This window comes from Ictidomys tridecemlineatus, unplaced genomic scaffold (assembly GCF_052094955.1).
Source record: "Ictidomys tridecemlineatus isolate mIctTri1 unplaced genomic scaffold, mIctTri1.hap1 Scaffold_97, whole genome shotgun sequence".
In the NCBI taxonomy this organism is placed as follows: domain Eukaryota; kingdom Metazoa; phylum Chordata; class Mammalia; order Rodentia; family Sciuridae; genus Ictidomys; species Ictidomys tridecemlineatus.
The window spans coordinates 355,850-375,052 of record NW_027526179.1 but is presented as its reverse complement, the minus strand read 5'-3'; the positions used below and the strand labels follow the sequence as shown (position 1 = coordinate 375,052).

The window sequence follows — 19,203 nt, the reverse complement described above, 5'->3', positions numbered from 1 at the left end:
GGGGGTGTGCTATAGTTTGAATCTGGGATGTCCCTCAAAGGCCACATGTTAAAGACCTGCCTGCCATCCAGTTGGTGTTATTGGGGCAGAGGGTGGAGACTTGAAGAAGCAGGACCTAGTAGAAAGATGTTAGGTCATTGGGGGTGCCCTTGAAGGGAACATTGGGACGCCAAGCCCTTCCTGTCTCTCTGCTTCCCCACCTCCATGAGGTGAGCAGCCTCCTCTGCCACATGCTCCACTGTGATGTGGACTTCTGCCCCAGGTCCAAAGCCACAGGGCTAAGTGACCCATGAGCTAAAACATCTGAAACCCCTCCTTCTCATAATTTTTATCTCAGGTAATTTTCCATGATGATGAATAGCTGATTAACACAGGATCTCTGACAACGGAGGTGTTATAGGGTCCCCATTCAGGTTCAGGGTAGATGTCCAGAGATAGAGTCCCCTTAAGGAGGGTGGGGTGGGGTGCCCAGGGGGACTGAGGGGTCAGTAAGAGTGGCGTTCTGGAGCTGGGCTGCTCGGGTTTGGATCCTACCTTTCACCAGCTATGTGAGCTTGGGCAGGTGTCTTAATCTCTCTGTGCCTCAAGTTCCTCAACTATGACAGGGGGTGACAGGAGAGTCTCTTAGGGCTGCCTCAAAGATGCCAGGGGTTAACCCACAGGAAGCATTGAAAGCAGGGCAGGCACTGAACAAGGGCCCTGAGGTTGAGTCTTACTGACAACCAAACCCCTGTACCCACCAAAAAAAAAAAAAAAAAAGACATTTGATGCTTGGTGCTGAGCCTATAGTAGGCTCAATATAGTGAATATTTCCTGAATGACTAAATGGGGAATTTGACTTGGGGAAACACCCTCAGATGATGGATTCCTGGCACAAGATACCAGAGAGCGCAGCCCGAGGTGGGCTCCCAGCAGCTGCAGGGGAAGCACTAACCCTGGACCCTGGTGTCTCGCTGCCTTGAGAGGGAGCCTGGCTCCCAGAGATGACTTCACAGAAATGACCCATTAACTCTGATCTGGCCTTATTTACACCAGGAATCGGCCTGCGGGATGGCATTGCTCCTCACCAGCCTGGGGACAGATGGATGTTCTGGATGGCTGATCAGATTACTTCTTATTGTGCTGGGCTTTGGAGAGACTGGCAAAGCGCCCGGCAGGGACTCCGTTCTAGTTCAAGTGTGGATGGGGAGACGCCCACACCCGTAACCAGAACCTGCTCACCATATCCAGGATGGCTTGGAGGTGCTGAGCTGTGATGATTTGGGGTTGGCACAGAGGAGCTGTGGTTCTGTTTTGGTCACGTCTCCCTAGGGGCAGGCTTGGGACATTTCTATCTCACTACTCTGAAAGCTGCCTCGTTTTAATCAGGCAGCCAGTTACCAGATTTCCAGAAACTGTTTTAGGAGTGTTTTCCCCTGAAAACCAGACTCACCACTTATTTGTTCAGGAAGTGTTTCTTGAGTATTGACTGCATCAATTTTTTTGTATTAAAAATACATGCCAGCTAATGAATGTCATGAAGTCTCCAAAGGGATGTGGATCAAACTCTTGATGGCAATGATGATTGGGGGGGGGCAGGGATGAGTTTTTATGGTATGCACCCACAACTCCAGTAAACTGGGATGGAGAGTGAGCGACACAGCAGAGCCTGAGGTCAGAGGTTACAGGAGAGGTGACAGAAGATGCTACAGAGGGGGGCAGGGTTGTGCTTTGAGTTCAGAGGGGCTCAGGTTCCAGATCTGGCTAGTGACGGGCACCTCTGGCCCACGTGACTAGCCCTCCCCTCCTGAGAATCAACTGATAGACATTTCTGACTCCCCAGATTCCCACCTTAAATCTTGTCCATTGTCATCTGATTAGATGTCATCAATGTGGATCTGGTCACAATCCTACGGGGAATTTGGAGAACAGAAAGAAGAAACAGGCCTGGTGAATGTGATGGCAGCTTGCAGAGCCGGCTCCTCTAGCCACAGGGGTGGGTGAGCTGGGCTGGGAGCCCATGTTGGAGCCTGAGGCTGGGCTTTGCCACTGGGGTTCAGAGGTGCTCTTATGGGGTCTCCTCTCTCTCTCTCTCTCTGGTTTCCTATTAGGCAGCTGGTTGGCCCTGAGGAAGTTCGAGAAGAAAATTTATCTCCCAAATTGGGACAGTTTTGCAAGGAAGAGGGGACTGCGGGTGAAGTGTGTGACACTGGGGGCTGTAGATGCAAACCTAGCCACACCAGCCTCCCATTCTCCAGGAAAAATGGCAGCCCTGGCCATGATCAGGTGGAGGCCTTTGCCTCACTGTCCCCTCTGCTTGGATGCTCTCCAGCCTTTGCCTCCAAGAACCCTGTGTTCTCCCAGTGTCAGCTTCTGGAGGCCACCTCTGGGTCCCAAAGTCTATGACCATCACCGACTGAACACTGTGTCCCAGGCCTGCTGTTTCCACCACCCACGGGCCCCATGGCCTTCTGTCTTTCCTTAGTCCTCTTCGAGTGCTCAGTGGCCATCTGTACCCAGGGAGTTCTGTACTGGATTCTGCACACATTCATTTCTACCATCAAAGAAAATTCTATGGGCAGCGCAACTCTAGAGGGATACTTACCCTGGTGGTAAGTTCAGTCAGGGAGAAGCAGAGAACTCCTCATTTAGCCTGCCCTGGGTTGCAAAACATGTCTTTGGAATGATGGGCAACAGGTCAGCTTTGGGGAGCTCTGTCTGTCCACCTCTCTCCCACATCCCTGTATCCACACTGTCCTTTGGAGCTGAGCTGTGGGGCATCTACTTTCAGGTCCCCACAATCTCTGCTGGGCTTCATTCACCTGTTACCTGGCCCATTGGCATCTGATTGGAGATCTCTGACTCAAAGCCTTCATGTAACTAGAAGGACCTTAGGCCCAGCAGGCCCCACGTGCTGGTGAGTTTGCGTTTTAGAAGAGCACTGACTTTACAGACAGGCTACAGAGAACACAAGACCAACAGCACATTCCCCAGTGCACTGGATAAACACCTCAGGGGTCGCATGGCTCAGCCCCGGCTGGGTTCCATGGATTTTCCTTGATGTTAGGGGGAAGGCATTTGGGGAGGCTCTGTTTTACTCATTTGCAAGGGGATTGTTGGGGGCGTTAAAGTGTGACAACAGTACCGATCACATTTCAGGCTTCATAAAATACCATGAGGCTCAGTTAGACACTACCTCATACTGCACCAGCTGACCCGGATCGAGTTACCCCGCCCACCAGCCAGCAACCAGGGTCCTGGACGGTGCAAGGGAAGGGAGGCCCCGTTGGGAGTTTTGTGGAGGAGAATCCGATGCCCCTAACTCTGCTGTCCCTTCTCCAGGCATGGGGAGAGATCCCTGACACCCAGGAGTATCAGGGTACTTCTGCTCTCTCCTGGTCAAAGCGTGACCAACCTGTAGAGACAGACAAAGGGTTCCCATGGCCTTGACATGATAGCCATGTGGTGACATGGTGCTGAGGACCTGTGGCAGTGCAGTCTCTGCCTCAGAAAAAAAAAGAAGAAAAAATAAACAGCCCTATCTGTAGTAAGAACTCCTCCCTCCCTGGCCTTATTTCTCTTAGTGGCATGAAAAGTGAATCTCACATCTGATGGACCTTGGTCCTGGTACCATACTTAGGGCCTGCAGCAGCCCTGTCACTCAAGGCTCAGCAACCTGAGGTGTATTTATGAGGGTCCAATACCACTTCTGGTGGCTCTGGTTTCTCTGTGGCCACTGCTGACCTAAGCTCTTGCTCTCGTCAGATCCTATGCAGTGTCCTATATAGAGCGTCTTGTCACCCAAGATGGGAATTTGCCCGAGGCTCCCCACTCCCCTATGGGCTGCAGAGTTCCTGTCATTTGGATTCTTCATCCTCTGTGAGCTTCACACCCACTAGGTACCCTTGCCATGCCCCTGCTTTACAAAAGATCAAACTGAGGCACGGGGAGGGGGAAGTGGACTGGGGAAGACAAGAACAGGTTGAGCATCTGTACTCTAAACATCCAAACTCCAAACCCTGATGGTCTCTAACTCCATGCAACAAATGGAAAATCCCAGCCAGGCACGGTGGTGCACACCTGTAATCCCAGAGGCTTGGGAGGCTGAGTTAGGAGGATTGCAAGTTCAAGGAAGCCTCAGCAACATATCAAGGGTCTAGCAATTCAGCAGGACCCTGTCTCAAAAACTAAAACAGGCTGGGGTGTGGCTCAGTGGTGAAGTGCCCTGAGTTCAATCCCAGTACAATAAAATAACAATAAGGTGGCAGAATAAAATTCTAAAAATCCAGGCCTGGTGGCATACAGTTGAAGTTCCAACTATGTGGAAGGATGGGGCAGGAGTATTGCTTGAGCCCACAAGTTCAAAACCAGCTTGGGCAAGACAGAGGCCCCATCTCAAAAGAAAAAAAAATAAGTTACTGTACAAAACAACCTTGAGTTATGTATACAAGGATGTATCAAATGTAAATGAATTTTGTGTTTACACTTGGGTCTCAGCCCCAGGATATTCAAAATTTTAAAAATCCTAAGTCTAAAACACTTCTAGTTCCAAGCATTTCAGATTCTCCACACTCAGGAGAAGGGAAAAACTGGCCCATTAACCTAGGTCTCTCCAACCCTAGAGCCAAACTGTTTACCACAGGCAATGAAGCCATATCCTGTTCTGGGAATTACAGCTTGTTAATATGCCCAACTTTTATGCTTTTAGCTAAAAATACAATGAGTCAAGCACAGTACTACACACCTGAATATCATGGACTCCAGAGGTCGAGATAACAGGATCACAAGTTCAAGGTCAGCCTCAGCAACCTGGAAAGATCCTGTCTCAAAAAAAAAAAAAAAATTAAAAAGACTGGGGCCAGGCGCAGTGGTGCACACCTGTAATCCCAGCGGTTCGGGAGACTGAGGCAAGAGAATCAAAGCCAGCCTCAGCACAAGAGAGGTGCCAACCAACTCAGTGAGACCTTGTCTCTAAATAAAATACAAAACAGGGCTGGGGATGTGGCTCAGTGATAAGGCACCCCCGGGTTCAATCCCCAGTACCAAAAAAAGGCGGGTACAGCTTAGTGGTAGAGCACCCCTGGTTCCATCCCTATTATCGCAAACACACATGCACATGCACATACACACACACACAAATCAATCTATTTTTAAATCTTTTGTTTTATACAGTATTTTGATCTTTCTTTTCTTTTTCTTTTATACAGCAGTTTGCAAGACTGATCTGGGTTCTAATTGGTTGCTGCCACTCATTCCTGGCCTTAAATAACTGCCTAACCTTTCTGAACCACAGTCTCCTCATCAGTAAAACAAGGATTAAAAAAAAGGCCAATATCAAAGGCCACTGTGTTATAAATGATAAACTGTTGGCTCAGAGCCTGAACCTTCAGGTCCTAAATACACTTTTATTTATTCCTCCAAGGACAGGTAGTGAGTCACACAAACACGGTGATTTAAGTTCCAGACTCTCAAGTACAAGAAATGCATGAACTGGAAATGCCTTGGAGGCACCCACCCAGGCAGGCTCCCTGCTGATACCCAGCCACCCCAGGGCATGGGAAGGCTAGGGTGAGAGCCTGTGCCCAAGGTCTCTCCAACCCTCCCAGCTTCCCCTGGTTGCTATAAAAAACTACCACAAATTTAGTGGCTAAAAATAATGCATATGTGGGCTGGGCAAGGCTCAGTGGTAGAGGGCTCGCCCAGAATGCCTGAAACCCTGGGTTCCATCCCCAGCACCACTAAAGGAAAAAAATAAATAAAGCAAAGCAAATATATTGTGACTTCTATTACAGTTCCATAGAGTAATACTCCAAAATGGGTCTCACAGGGCTAATGCCAGGGGTCAACAGGCTCTGCTCCTTCCAGGCAGAACTGGCTTCATGGCCTCCCCACAGACCTGGCCTCCCGGCCTCCTGGCTGCTCCTTCCTCTCCAGGAAGCAGCACAGCACCACCTCATCTTCCTGACACCCTCCTAGCTCTTTCTCTGACTCTTCAGGACCCTGAGATTGCAATGGGCTCACAGGGACAATCCAGGGTGGTTCTCCATCTCAAGGTCATGAACTTTCTCTCATCTGAAAGGTCCCTCTTCCCCTACTCTAATACCTTATCAGGTGAACCAAAGCTAGGAAATTACTCCAATCCCCACTCCACACAGGCTGTGACCTCCAGAGGTTAACACTTAACACTTAACACTCTTAAAACCATGTGTTAAGAGACTTAGACCTTCAAACCCCAAGAGGACCACTGAACACAGCACATGCCATAGGCAGGAGACAAGGCACATGATAAGGGGAAAGCTACCTGCACTTGACAAGCCCCAGGGTGTCAGGATTTTGAAAGCAAAATCCTCAAAATCACTTGCTCTGCTAAGAGCCTAATCCAACAAGAAGACAGGCAGGCACTGGACGCCATGGGAGGAAGGCAGCACCCGGGTCAACGAAGACAGTGGTGACCTGGCCAGGCACAGGGAGGGACGGATGGCGCTGGAGAAGCTGGGGGGGGGACAGGGCTGCAGAGGGGCGAGGGCCACTCCTTACCCACAAATCAAACCTGCAGCTGAAAGAGGCAAAAAGTGGAAGAAAGGGGTCTCGAGGAAATAACTGGAATGGTCAGGAGTTTGGTGGAAAAAATAAGATTCAGGGGTGGGGGATTCCAGGAGCAAGGAAGCCTGAGAAGGAAACGGACCACAGCAGACCAGGGACTCCACGATGACCCCACCACCCCAGTACTGCAGGTTGCCACTGTCCCTTCACCTTTGCAGACTCAGACGGACAAAAGGAGACTTGACCACAGTTACAGAACAGATGCTCCTGTCCCCAAAAGGGTACGGGAAGGAGGGGGAAGGAAATGGGGGAAAAGTGGGATCAGTGGACAGTGCTTCCAGCAGCAGTGCAAGGAAGGGGGTGTTGAGGACTTGGCCTGCAAGGTAGCCCCCAAGTAGTAGCCTAAGTGACATTGAAGGAGGAAGTCACAAGAGGACCTAACGCTCGCCTTTTGTCTAAAAATCAAATCAAGAAATGGAGGTACAGAAGAGGATGCCAATAAAAATCAGAACCAGCAGGAGACTGTTGGGGAGAGACCCCTGTTCTACTTCCTATTTTCCTCTGTCGGCCTGAGCAGATGCTTTAGGCAAAATCTTTTTTTTTTTTTGGTGCTGGGGGGTCCTAGGGACTGAACCAGGGTGCTTTACCACTGAGCTGCATCCTCAACCCTTTTTTGTATTGAGAGAGATGGTCTCACTAAGTTGCTGAGGCTGTCCTTAAACTTGTGATCCTCCTGCCTCATCCTTCCAAGTCACTAGGATTACAAGCATACATCACAGCATAGGCTCGGGTGAAGTCTTAAAAGATGAACAGGAGAGGCTGGGGTCGTGGCTCGCCTAGCATGCGTGAGGCACTGGGTTCAATCCTCAGCACCACATAAAAATTATTGTGTCCACCTATAACTAATTTTATATATATATATATATATATATGAACAGGGGAGGCCTATGTCACCTACCAAGGGAGCTCACACCCCTACTTAAACCTCTCCTTCCACACAGACTCCTCAGTCCCCCCCCTGGCACAGGTACTGGAGACAGCTCAGGTGTCCCTGTATAGTCCACCTCCTGCACATCTCCCATGCACTGACCAGCTAGCCAGATGGGTAAGGGGACTGGAGATGAGCGTCTTGCTGCTCTGATACGACCCCTCACATGGCTTTGGGAAGAAATGAGAGCACTCAGGTCTGCAATCCCACGGGTCCACATCCCATGGCCCTGTCCACACAGCCTGCTGGTCATCACGCAGTTGTCACCAGTGCCCTGGTGCCAAGTACACCTGTCCTTCCATTTTGATGATGACTCCTCCTCTGCCAAAATACTTTTATTTAAATGTTAATTATTTGGGGGTGCGGGTATTGGTGGGGCTGGGGATGGAACCCAGGACCTCATGCATGCGGGGAAAGTGCTCCACAGTGGAGCCACACTCCAGCCCTGCTGCCCTTGCCCAGCCTCTTTCCAATCTCTAAAAGGGGGGACCATGTCTCCTTCAGTATAGTCCCAATCTTCACAAAAATCACCTGGGGGAAGGCCCATTTAGACATGAAAGTCCTGTGAGTCACACCACGCTCAAGTGTCTGAGCCACATCCCCAGCCCTTTTCTATTTTGAGACCGGGTTTCACTAAGTTGCTTAGGCCCTTGCTAAGTTTTAAGGCTGGCCTTGAATTTGTGAACCTCCTGCCTCAGCCTCCCGAGTTGCTGGGATTACAGGTGTGGCTCACTGCACCTGGCAGAGCTACTGTTAAGTCAACTAAAATAAAATATGAAACTCCACTCCTAGTCACAGCTTGAGGGTTCCACAGCCACAGGTGGTTAGTGGCCACCAGTGTGCACAGTGTAGATATAAGACACGGCCTTCAGGGTACAATATTACATTGGCAACGTGGGCGGTGGAGGAGGGAGCACGGAGAGAGAGAAGCATATTAAACCTAGGGAAGGAAGCAGCTGAGTGGAGAATCTGACTATGACAAAGGACAGGAAGCAAGAAGCGGTCAGATGCTGAAGGTGGCCAGGAGGGAAAGGCAGAGCATGTCACCCATGTCACAGGGAGGGCAGTGAGAAAGACAGGTGGATTCTGAGACGGAGCAGGGAACGACATCACCTCTGCAGGGTGGAATGGGGGCTGGTGAAAGGGGTTTGGAGGAAGTATAAGGTGAGTGAGGAGCTGTATTTCTGAGGTCAGTGATCAAGAGTAAATGAGCCATGGGGCAGATCTGTAGTCCTGGGGAACTTCCTCCAGCTGTGCCAAGGCTCGGGTGCAGGTGAGGAGTCACACTGCCGCACTGAGAAATTAGGAAGGCTGGGGTGCCCGGGGCCTGTGAGCCAGACTGCGGCCCAGGACTGGGCTCAGACACCAGGCCACCTAGGCCACGCAGGCCACACAGGAGGAAGGAGTGGGGGAGCGGGAGAAGGTGTACACCAAGACCAGGGCCACGTCTGCGGCCCCCGTGACTGAGCCCCATGTACCACGACACAGCCACTTCTGACTTCCAACAACAGTGCTTTGGTCTGAGTCCTGTGGGTGAAGCTCGGGTCTGGGGTCACCCACATCCTGGCTTGCCAAACCTGCTCCAAGTGACTCAGGCCTCTGGGTCGGCTTCTCTGGGCCTTGCAGGACATAGTGACTTCTCCCCCAGGCACTGGGCATGACCAGGAGTGCAAGTTACTCCTGTCCTTCAAGAAGCACCAGTGAGCATTCCTCTGCCACCCTCAACATGCCAGAGAAGGGGCTTTACCTGACTGGCTCAGGTCCCCCACCCGCAGAAGCCATAGGTTCCCAAGTGACCTTCCTTTCACTTCCCCAGATACCATGATGCTTCAGGCCCCGCACAGCCCAACACCTGCTTCTGCACTTCCAAACTCATTAGCACACACCCACATACACACCCACACTCACACCCCCACACACACTCCCATATTTGGTTCTATGTCATCTTAGGTCTGCTTTCCTGCTTTCCTGCTACCACGGCTGAGTGAAGGATATGGAAAGAGACCAAGGAGCCTGCAATGCTTCATTTACTCTCTAGCCACCTACAAAAAGGCCCTCCAGCCCTGACCACTCTCTCCTGGCCACCATGCCACATGCAATCCTTATTCTGGCAGATCCCACACACACAGCGTCATGAGTCTTCCCGGGCCACCTCCATCCAGCACCTCGTAGCTGCAGAACCTCTGAACGGCACTGGCTGTGGGCAGCAGCACTCTCCAGCCTGGCCCTCCTCATGCCACCCCTTCGCTCTGACACACCCACAGTCCCCTCACAGGGTGCTCACGCCACGAGGCCACCTACAAAAAGACCTGTTTTAAGCTCATTTTTTCATTTCATGAAGGCAGGTTGGAAGCCATCTTGTCATTTTAAGCTCATTTTTTTTAAAGCTCATTTTTTTTTTCAACTTCAATTCCAAAAGAAGCTTTTCTCATTGCAACTCAAATTACAATCATGAAAGCCAAACTGCAGGGCAATGTTCTGGGGCTATCACGCCACTAGACCTGAAGTCGCTTTGGCTCTGTTCTGAAATGAACTGAGATGCCATGGCATCTTAGTGCCACGCTGTGCCATGACTGGAGGTTTCATCTGGGGACAACAAGGGAAGCATGAAGGGTGGTGCTTTTTTTAAAAATATTTTTTAAATTGTTGATGGGCCTTTATTTTATTTATACGCGGTGCTGAGATTCGAACCCAGGGCCTCACACATGCCAGCCCCAGGGTGGTGCTTTTTTGACAGGCACTTCAGTCAAATCCAAGGCCAAGTTCACATCCTCCCTAGACTTACTCTTGCCACTCCACCATCTCCACCAACCAGTTCCCACTGGCCCTTCCAGGCCTGGCTTCTGTGGAACCTTCCCCACCTGACCACAGATACTGCTTCCTCTAAGCTCTCGGTGTGCACAAGTGACATTAAGTTTTTGGTCTCCAACTGAAGAGAACCAGCAGGCAAAAAGACCGTGGAGGAAAGGTTATAGGCAAGAACCCTGTATTCAGCAAGACGGTCCTCAAGAAGCAAGGCCTGGGTCTGAACCCAAGTGCAGTGGCCAGAACTGGTTTAGGAAAGTGCAGTGCTGAGAAATAAGGGCGGCCCGAACCCCAGGAAAGAAATCTGCACATCTCAGAAAAGTCCCCAAAAGCGTGCCAGAGGGAAGGATGGTCCAGAAACACCGCCCACCTCCACACTGTCTTTACCTATGTGAAGGTCTAAGGACCCTCAGGAGCTTACTTTACGGGGCTCTGCTTACCCTGGCATTTTCCAGGGCAGGACCCTGTATCCAAATAGTGTCACGTAGGCCCCGGTAAACAAAAACACAGGTAAATTCTGACCAGTGCAGGGAAGTGTGGGGTAACTGCCTTACCCAGCCTCACCCTCACCCCACAAGCCCGCCCAGCTGAGGCACCCCAAAGATCCCTAACAGCTTGAAAACCACTGCCCTAAACCCTGGGCTCCTTGTCAAGATGGTTCCCAACCTGCCCACATGAAATGAAAGCACCATTAGCCCACCAGGGGGCGAAATACCAGAGCCTTGGTTGGAGCCTAAGAGAATGGAGGAGGGTGTCTCTCTGGAGCCAGAAAGGTCGAGGGTCTAGAAATACAAAGAAAGATGGACTCAGGGCACTGGGTCCAATGGTTTCCCCGCAGGGAAACCCAGGGAGTCCTGGGAGTGCTCACTGCTCCCCCAGGTCATCTCAGTGCCCTCCACCTGGCGTGGTCCTAGGGGATGAGTCGGACAGGTGTGCACACACCTGTGCTCTGGCTCCCAGACTCCTCCAGCATGCAGGTGGCCCCTCCCTGGCACTCCAGTCTGAGCTTGAAAACCTTCCCTGTGGCCTGCACCCACTGGCTGACCGACCCAACACCCACACAGTCTGCTTCACCACAGAAGGAGAAATGGATCCGTTCACTTTGGAAGCCTCTTGTGAGGCAGTACCAACCCTGAGACCAATCTTGACTGATAATCTGATGATGATGTCCGAAGTCCACAATGACTACAAACATAAAAGATGATCTGTGTGCCCTCTAAGATCGATGTCACGTGTACAGCCCAACAGAATAGGAGCACTTGTGACCTTCATGGTCCAATATGGCAGCACCAGTCAGATGTGGCTACTTGCATCTAAATGAACTAAGATCAAATTTAAAAATCTGATGCTTGGTCTCATTCACCATCCTGAGTACTCCACAGCCGCAGGGGCTACTGGCAGCCACAGTGGGTGGGATTCTCCCCATCACAGAGTTCTCCTGGACGCACTGCATTAAACTGGCAGGGTCCTGAGAGCAGCTCCCAGGTCCTACACAGGCCAACTCAGACTTCTAGCTGGTCCACAGGGCTCACTTGTGAGAAAGAGCCCTGGGACACGCCCTTGACCCCTGTCATATGACTGTTCCAGACAAACCCAGACAACATGGGACTTTGGTGGGTGGGACACACACACAAAGGGTAAATGGCACTGGCCAAGGCACAGAGGGGGTCCTCACCAAGCCGCTGTCCTTGCTCTTCTCGGCTGATGGCTCCTTCTCTTTGGAGGCACTGGTTGTGTCCGAGGCGGCTGGCTGGGCGCTGGAGGAGCGCCCCTGGGAGGGCTTGTTCCCAGTGTCTGTGGTCACCTTGGTGTCCACTTCCTGCTGAGGGGCAGTGGCTGGGGACAAAGGGAAGAGAGGGAAGCCATGGGAAGCCAAGCACAATGGTTTCAGGCCCCAAGTGGAGCCCACTCAATGCCCCATGGTGCCAGTGGCCAGGCCCCACCCAGGGTCCAGGTGCAGACCCAGGGGGGCCAGGCACCCAGAGGTCTCCAAGTCAGGTTCTGTGAGAGCGTCTTGGCTTTCTAATACTCAGTGATTCAATAAGTCATTCTGGAAGGGAAAGCATGTGCTCAGAGCTAATGACACCTGTCCACAAGAGCCCACCATGACTTAGAGGCTTAGGTCCACCACAACCCTGGACACTTGTTTTTGTCTGAGGCAGGTGGGAAAGACCGGTCAGAGAGCACAGAGCCTCTGAAGATGGTGGGAACAGTGGGTGTTGGACTCATATAAAGAGTGACTCATAAACCAGGCTTCACCACACTCAGAGAGCCTCAGGGCAGTGTGACCAAGCTGCAGGGCCTGCATGGGGCATCTCACACACTCCAGACAACAGTGGAGTGCCACGCCACAGCAGCAGGACTCTAAAGACTGCGAGAAGACACCTCCCGTGGTCGGAAACAGAAAGTGAGTCGGCAACCGGTTCTTATGAATGACATCTTGTTGGCACACAGCCGGATTCTGGCTACAAAGCCTCAAATATTCACTAGGGCCCTTCCCAGGTCTGTCAGCCTTGGACTGCCGTTTCTCAAGTTTGAATTATTCACACGCCAGCTCTGCAAATTTTGCTACAGACATACAACCTTGTGTTTTTTATATAATACTTTCAGTGAATTCTTTTAAATGGAGACTTTTGGGGGTAGGGGAAGTGCTCTGGATGGCACTCAGGGTGCTCTACCACAAGCCTCACCTCAGCCCAAGACTTTCAATTCCAATCCCAGAAAGCTAGAGTCCTTTGCCACAAACGCTAGCTCTAAAGATTAACTTTTGAAGTGTTATTGATAAACCCCAAGGAGGCAGTCCTCTCTGCTGTGGGCTCTCGGCTGAAGCCGGCTTGCTCCAGCTGGGGAGGGGCATCACAGCTGCTGCTATGGCCTCATCAACACAGGGCGCACACCTACACCTGGGCCTCCATGTAAGAATCCCCGATATTTAGAGCTGTGGGTCTATTCTCACCCCCAAAACAGGATCGACCAGAATACTGCTGACATGGGGGCTGACCCACTGTCTTGGGGCTGCCCTGTGCCCCGAGGATGCCGAGGACCATCCCCACCCTAAGAGAAGATCAAAAGCCCTGCACACTAGTTGGCAGCCAGGATCCCATGATCAGCTCAGTCTGTGCGCCACGCTCACGCTTGCCCTCAAAACCCACACTAGTCAGCCGGCTGCCCTCAGTGCAAGGTCCCCAGGAGCCCAGGCCCCAGCCCTGCCTCCTGGGGTGCGTGCTACCTGACTGGGTGCAGGACTTCATGTGCTCGGGCCAGTGGGCCTGCTGGCAGGGGTAGTCACAGTAGCTGGTAGAAGATGGCCTCCTTCTTGCAGTGGGCACACCACTGCTTTTTCTTGGTCTCGTCCACCGCCTGCTGCTTCTCCAGCTCCAGCTGCTTCTTCACCTTGGCAATAAGTCGGTCCTACTCCCACTCCAGGCTCTGCCACATCTCAGCCATGGTCAGCTGTGGGGGAGGGGAGGGGGGGGCGCAGGCTGCATCACTGACTCCGGCTGAGCACAGGATGGCTGCACCCCCACACTCAGACAGGCAGGGGTGTAAACCCCGACTTGGAAAGGCCCCCACCAGCTGTGTGTCTCTGGGCCCAAAACACGGCCTCTCTGAGTCCAAACGTCATCTGTAAACAGGGAATCCACCATTCAGGCCTACAGAGCCACATGTGACAGTGTCCGTGTGGTCTCCAGTATGGAGACAAGAGGAGACTAATGGTGATTCTCAACCCCACAAGACGTCACAGGAATTCCTCAAACAAACCCTTCAAGTAAACATTAGCATATACTTTGTTTCCCTATCAAATACTTACACAGTTTCTACTATCTGCAGGTGTGGCTTGAAGCACTTAATTAATTTGTGGAACCCTTCTAATAATTCTGAGGGGTAAGGACTATCATTCCGCTTCTCTCCCAGAGGAGGAAATGGGGTAAAGCAGGGCCTGGGACTCAGGGGTGTGTCTTGTGGCCCTAGATCCAAGGCATCAGAGGAACTCTGGGGCTGATCACTGTGCTAAGGACAAGTGTCAGGTCACCCAGTAATGAGAGTTCTCTAGGTTTACATCAGGCAGTCAAGACCAGTTACTTCAGAAAATAAGTCCACTTGCAAATCATTTGCAAGTGACCTGGGTAGAAATAAAGGAAAATGAATCATTGTTCAATTCCTGAAATACTCTCTCTGAAATTTAAAAAAAATCAGAAAAATTAATCCCTCATAAGGAACACAAACACAGTGGGGAGCTGGGGTGCAGACCTGTGATCCCAGAGACTGGGGAGGCTGAGACAGGAGGATCCAAGTTTGAGGTTAGCCTCCAGAATGTAGCAAGGCCCTCATCAATTTAAAAAGACCCTGTATCAAAAATTAAAAATAAAATAAAAGGACGGGGGCTGTGGCTCAGTGGTTGAGTTTAATCTCTAGTACTCCAATAAGGGACGGGGACAAAGAAAACCACCACATGGTGGCAGATCTGAGCCTCCCAGCCTCCCAACTGACACAGGGATTCAGGATAGAGAGGAATGCAGACTCTTAAAGGAGACACCACAAGCCACTGAGATTCAGAAAGCAAAGTTGCAAACCATGGCCCACGCCCCTGTGAAATGAGGGAAATATGCAAACCCTAGAAAACCTGGGGGAAACTGTGTAGCCCCACCCAGGCTCCACCTCCAGCCCAGCTCTGACGCAGCCCCTCTGTAAATATCAGCCCCAGCCCAGGCCACGGCTGCTTCCCTGTCCTGAATCACCCTGGCTCTGCCTCTGTCTGTCTTGTGCTGACAGTCTTTGCGGCCAGTGGTCCCCTGGTCTCCTCTGGGAACCCTGCAGACCCTTCTCAGGAGACATCTCTTTGAATTTAATCATTTTCTATGAACTGGCTAATGCAATTCCTAAAGAAACCCTATGTGGAGGGTTTGTATTATGTATCCAGATTTCAAGTGAAGAGACTGAGGCACCAGCAAGTTACGGAGGAGTTGGAAGGTGAACCACTGTAAGTCAGTGACCATCATCGGTAGCCTCAAAGGAAAGCAGAGTTTCCACCAGTGACCTCTCTGGGTGAGCCTCCCCAGGGTTCCGTGTGCCCACCCCACTCAAGCACAGACAAATGGTGTCCCACTGGCCCAGCATTGACTCTGTCCACTTCTGGGCCCAACTTCAGAGGTGCAAGGTTCCCCCCAGCCCTGCTCGGTGCAGGCCCAGCAGCCAGGACCTATCCAGGTTGTGCTTCATCTCGGAGAGCTCCTGCTGGTACAGCCATTGCAGCTTCTTGATCTCGATCCTCAGCCTGCGGATCTGGAACGAGAAAAGCAGGTTCTGACGAGGCCCTGAACGGGTCCAGCTGCTCCCCAGCAGGCCCCAAGAGCTTAGCCTCTCCTGACCAGAAGGGTCACAGGTGCCACGGGGCTGACTCAGGCAGCCAGGCTGGGTGCTGACCTTCCCCCAGCACCTGTCCAGGGATGAGAGTCCCAGGTTGACCCAAATTCACAAGAAATGCTGGCTCTGAAGACCAGCGGAGAGTACCACCTACCATGGAAAGACCCAGCACTAGAAAAAGCCACTTAGAGTGAAAGACCAAGTCCCCCAAACAATACATCAAAAGTCTGAATAGAGGCAGGCACAGTGGCACAGCCTGTGATCCAAGAAGCTGAGGCAGGAGGATGGCAAGTTCAAGGCCAGACTTGACAACTAAGCAAGACCCTGTCTCAAAATAAACAGAAATGGCTGGGGTGAAGCTCAGTGTCAGAGCACCACTGGGTTCAATCCCCAGCACCCCAAAAATAATAAAAAAGTTTGCATTTTTGTCTAAGAAAATTAAATAAAGGTAGCTGTGACTTTTCACCTAATAAAACATCCAGGTGGAATCCATGATCATTCATCTGAAATCCCAAAGCCCAACGTCTTTGAAATGAAAGGGTATCTTGGGGGAAGTAGGATAACCCCAATTTGGACCATATTGATTTAAAGGGAAAAATCAGCTTGGACTGAATTGATCTGAGGGTTTTAATTGTCAAGCAGCTTGATCACACATGACAATGACAATGTGGAGTCACTTTGGTTGTCACAACTGAGTATTACTACTGACATCTAGTGGGTAGAGGCCAGTGGTGCTGCTAAGGATAGTCCCCAGCACAAACATCACAGGGGCTGAGGTCGAAAACTTCTGATTTACCCTCCAAGGGTGAAGAACTTCATTTCAGTGCCAAAATCTCATGTCTAGTGGGCCGGGGAGGGAACTGAATATCACCCCCCAAAATGGGAAAACAAGTGCGGCCCACATCTGACCAGGGCTTCAGGTGAGACAGTATGAACCCGCTCACCTTCAATCATAGGCAGGTTCTTAAAATGAACTCTTAAATCCATTCCTCCTGACCCATTCTATTCACATAGTTTTCCTTCAGAAACTGCCAGGTCTGAGCAAAGCAAAGAACCCTGTCAGAGGCTGTGCATGGGACTCCCACCTCTGTCCTCACCTCTCAGGCTCCAGAAACCCTGCCACCTGCACTTCACCTGGTGACCTGCAAGCACCTGGCCCACACTGTCCTGGCCACACAGCCAGCAGTGCATTCTCCAGGTCTATCAGCCAGAGAGGGAATTCTGCAAACTGCATGAGAAAGTCGCTTTCCCAAGGGACAGTTTATGCTTCACCAGAAGTCTGAGGCTTCTCTGGACCACCTGAGAATTTTTGTATGCAAATGCTTAGATCACGACTGCAGAGAGGCCCAGGCCTATGGAAAGACCACGGCGCTGATTCGACATGAAGCAGAAGGACGGGTCTCCCGTCTCACCCATGGACTAACTCTGGCTCAGACAGGGCTATTTATCACACCAGACCAAGTGGCACAGCTGCTGGCTGGGCATCAAGGAGGAAGTAGCTCACCCACCCCTCAGACAGCAGAGCCAGCAACGACAAAGGCAGGCCCAGGGGCCCCGGGCAGCTCATGCACCACGCCACCCTTATAACAGCCTCTAAGGTCCAGAGCAAGTAAGGAGTCCTGTCACCTCTAACCTCAGCGATTGTGCTTCCAGTAGTGTTCTTGGAAAGATTATTGTATATTTCTGTCATCATTCCTTTTATGGCATCCATCATCTAAAAGATAAACACAAACAATCCAGTCACCATCGACAGTTTCTCCAGGCAACAGAACTAACATCGACATGGAGAAGGCAGCAGTGACCATGTCCCTCCCAAGACACTTGTTTCCCTGCCCTGAAGACTAGTTCACAACTCTGATGCTAGTTTCTACACCACAGACTGAACCAGAATGGCCAAACCGGTCCACAGATGTGTCCTGTCTAACACGGTAGGCTTGGGGGAGACAGTCTTGCTACTGTTGTTGAATCTTCTCCCTCCCTGCCCTCTCCCTCTCCTGTGAATGAAATCCAGGGGATCATGCAAAGTAAGCAAGTGCTCTACCACTGACTTACACCCCAGCCCTAATTAATTCTCTTCTAAAAACACGTTTACTAGGGAAGCTGAGGCAGGAGGATCACAGGTTAAAGGCCAGTGAGTGAGACCCTGTCTCAAAGAGGCTCAGTAGTAAAGTGCCCCTGGATTCAATTCAAATCCTAGAGAGAGAGAGGAGAGAAGAGAGAGAGAGGAGAGAGAGAGAGAGAGGAGAGAGAGAGAGAGAGAGAGAGAGAGAGAGAGAGAGAGAGAGAGAATCCACAACATACCATGTAAACTGTATATTGCAATTTTATTAAAATGTAAATTTATTTATTTTTAACTTTTTTAAGTTGTTGCTAGACCTCTATTTGGTTTATTTATTTGCAGTACTGAGAATCAAACCCAGTGCCTCACACATGCCAGGCCAGTGCATTACCTCTGAGCCACATCCCCAGCCCCTAATGCAATGGTTTTTAGAGACTGAGTGGCCAGGGTCATAGCTCAGTGACAGGATAGGTCCACAGTATGTTTAACAGGCACAAAGGCCTGGGTTCAGTCCCCAGTGCATGCTCAAACATGCTCACAAAACACCAATGGCTTTTAAAATATTTGAAGTGACTCATTCATCACTATAAATTAATTCCAGAACATTTTCATTACACCCCAAAGAATGCCCGCGCCCTATTAGTCTCCACCCCTCCAATGTCCCCATCCTGCACCTCCCAGGTCTCTGACAACCCTGGCCCTTTTCTGGTACTAGAGGCTGAACCCAGTCAGGGGCACTTTCCCTCTGAGCTTACCCCCAGTCGACTTTATATTTTATATTGAGGCAGGGTCTCGCTAAGTAGCCCCCATTGGCCTCAAACCTGTGCTCCTCCTGCCTTGGCCTCACACTGCCAGGATCACAGATGTGCCCAGCTGTCCATCAAACCTCAACCTGCTCTCTACCCCTACAGGTTTGCTTATTCCAATCATTTCCTATAAATGAACTTGTGCAACACGCAGGCCCTGGTGCTGGCTCAAGGCCTGCCCACCTGCAACATCTCATTCCTTTGCAGCCTGCCAGGTGGATTTGGCTATTTGCCATTTTAATGCCCTCAGCCTGGGCACTGCCTTCCTACTTTATTCCCATCTTCTTTCCCTTTAACGAGTCTCTCAAGGCATCGGTGAGCCTGTGAAACCAGCCAGGACATTGCGGCAGCCACCCAGAGACGTGCTGACCAAATGTGTTTATGGGAAGACCTTCTCTCCTCCTTCCCCCACCACAGGGGCCAGCAGAGGTCAGGAGAGAGGTCATTCAGGCCTTCTCTGACCCTGGCCAGTCTCTCCTGGGCTTTCCTAAGCTCCAGCTCAGAGGGAAGGCGGGACAAAGGACACCCTGCCTCCAATGCCTCTGTCCGGCCATAGTTTCTCACCTTCCCTAAGCTGTGGTTTCCCCATGGAATAAAGCCAGGTGCCAACAGAGAACCCGGTGGGGTGTGCACAAGGGACTGGGAAAACCAGGCCAAGG

At 51.2% G+C, this 19,203-nt stretch overlaps 1 pseudogene across 1 annotated transcript in view; it reads right to left on the bottom strand.

The window, feature by feature from the left end:
- LOC106145554 (MYND-type zinc finger-containing chromatin reader ZMYND8-like) overlaps nucleotides 1-19,203 on the bottom strand; it is a 108,290-nt pseudogene that overhangs the window by 67,983 nt on the left and 21,104 nt on the right. Inside the window, exons 7-10 of the transcript XR_013434173.1 lie at nucleotides 17,313-17,393; nucleotides 15,520-15,598; nucleotides 13,545-13,770; nucleotides 11,991-12,151 (exon numbers count right to left, since the gene is read on the bottom strand). The product of XR_013434173.1 is annotated as an MYND-type zinc finger-containing chromatin reader ZMYND8-like (transcript). The remainder of the gene's footprint in view (nucleotides 1-11,990; nucleotides 12,152-13,544; nucleotides 13,771-15,519; nucleotides 15,599-17,312; nucleotides 17,394-19,203) is intronic.